The sequence below is a fragment of the Oncorhynchus mykiss genome, chromosome 15 (assembly GCF_013265735.2).
Source record: "Oncorhynchus mykiss isolate Arlee chromosome 15, USDA_OmykA_1.1, whole genome shotgun sequence".
NCBI lineage: Eukaryota > Metazoa > Chordata > Actinopteri > Salmoniformes > Salmonidae > Oncorhynchus > Oncorhynchus mykiss.
This window is the reverse complement of record NC_048579.1, coordinates 49,511,892-49,513,763: the sequence shown is the minus strand read 5'-3', so window position 1 is coordinate 49,513,763 and position 1,872 is coordinate 49,511,892. Positions and strand designations below refer to the sequence as shown.

The 1,872-nt window shown below is 50.7% G+C and overlaps 1 pseudogene; it reads left to right on the top strand.

Moving 5' to 3' along the window:
• The first annotated feature begins 345 nt into the window (after window positions 1–345).
• The window catches only part of LOC110490230, a 16,758-nt pseudogene continuing 15,231 nt past the window's right edge, over window positions 346–1,872 (top strand).

Here is a 1,872-nt window from a genome sequence, read left to right as displayed (position 1 = left end):
GTGTCAATGTTTATTGCTGTGATAATTAAAACGGTTTGTTTACTTGCTTGTCATCCAGCAAACATATGACAGCTAAATTAGGATGATTATTGTTCATGATAATTAATGTAAACATTTTTCACATTCACAAAATATGTTCCCCTTTCACAGTGGCTGAATAGCCGATTTCATCGATCTCATCCATAATGTTGCCTAAATTCAAGTGCCCCCGTCTGTTACAAAACCTACACAAGCTTGTTACTGTCAGTGACACCTTATCATTGACCTTATCATTGAATCATGAGTCTCCCCAGTTGAATGTTCAGGAGGAGCTGTTACAGCCTCAGCCACTGTCTCTACGCAGCCATGTCACGCCTGGAGCCAGAGGAGGAGAGCGGGCCGGCGCCCGGCGGGGAGGTGGACATGTTGTCGTTGGTGCGTTGCCTGGGTTACCTGTGCAGTTTCAACCTGATGGTGGCAGTATGCCTGGGCCTGTACGTGCGCTGGGAGCAGACGGACGAGCCCATGATCCTTGTTATCTTCATCCTGGGTCTCTTCATCCTGGGCATCGTCAGCATCCTTTACTACTACTTCTCCATGGAGGGGGCCAGTCTCAGCCTCTTCCACCTGTGGTTTAGCTTCCTTCTGGTCCTCCTGTGCTTCCTCAATAGTCCCTCGCTGGAGGATAATGTGAAGGAGCAGGCTACTAACTACCTGCTGCTGGCTAGTGTGGCTTTGAGGACAGTGTGGGCCTTAACAGATAGGATAATGGGCTGTGTTCACTATAAACCCACCCTGCTCTCGTCCAAGGAGCTCCTAGAACTCCTGGGCTTTGGTATTGCCAGCACCACCATGCTGATGCACAAATCTATGGCCTTCATTGCCCTAGTGGTGGCGCTGGGGGCTCTGATCGTGGGCCTGCGTGTCAAGTCCCTCCTAGCCCTGCCCAACTTGGCCTGCTTCACCCTGGTCACCTCCCTGCTGTTTTTCAAGGCCGTGGGGATAACCACCAACCCCTTCGCCCTGGGCTGCTACCTGGGCCGTCTGATCTGTGACCCCCTCTTGGACGTCTACTTCAGCAGCCTAGGGGCCACCGAGTGCTGGCTGCCTCTGCTTTCCTGAGGGCGTGTCTGGTGTCGACTCTCCCTGCTCCCCCTGGGGCTTGTGGAGATGGCCTTCTTCGTCCTAGCCGCTCTAAAGATGAGCCATCTAGAACTGTGGTACCTGGTGATCCCTGGATTCGGTGTGTTTGGCCTGTTCTGGACAGTCTGCCACGTGGTGCTGCTGATCACACTGTGGGGCTTCCACACCAAGCTGAGTGAGTGTCAGAAGGCGCGCTCAGTCCAGCAGTCAGACTCACGAAGCCTGGACCGGGTCATGGCCTCGCGGGGGATGAGACACTTCTGCCTGATCTCTGAACGCCTGGTCTTCTTCAGCCTGGTGTCCACAGCCATTCTGGCAGCTGTGTCCTGGCAGGTAAGATGCTACATATTGCTACATGGTAAACTAATGAATGAAAAGATGGATTGATAAATCCGTTAGCTGATTGAGCGATTGATCTGAGCTTTTCATTTATTTTGGTTTTGCCACATTGAGAAGATTTGAATCATAGAGAAGATTTGAATCATCTTAATCGAGACAGACCTGACCATGATAGCTGCATAGCCTAATAACAAAACAAGGTGAGTAGCGTCATCAACATTGAAACATCAAGCTTCACGTCATAAACCCCAGAGACTGACGCTTGCTAGAGGCCTGGCATGCATTTACAAGACAGTCCCAAGCCGGAGAGGAGAGCTGCTTCTGCTCTCAACCGTGACCAAGTGAATTAGCTCTTTAATATGCCTATCTCCTTACATAAAGAGCCATAAGTTATTTAGCCCTAATTTAGCT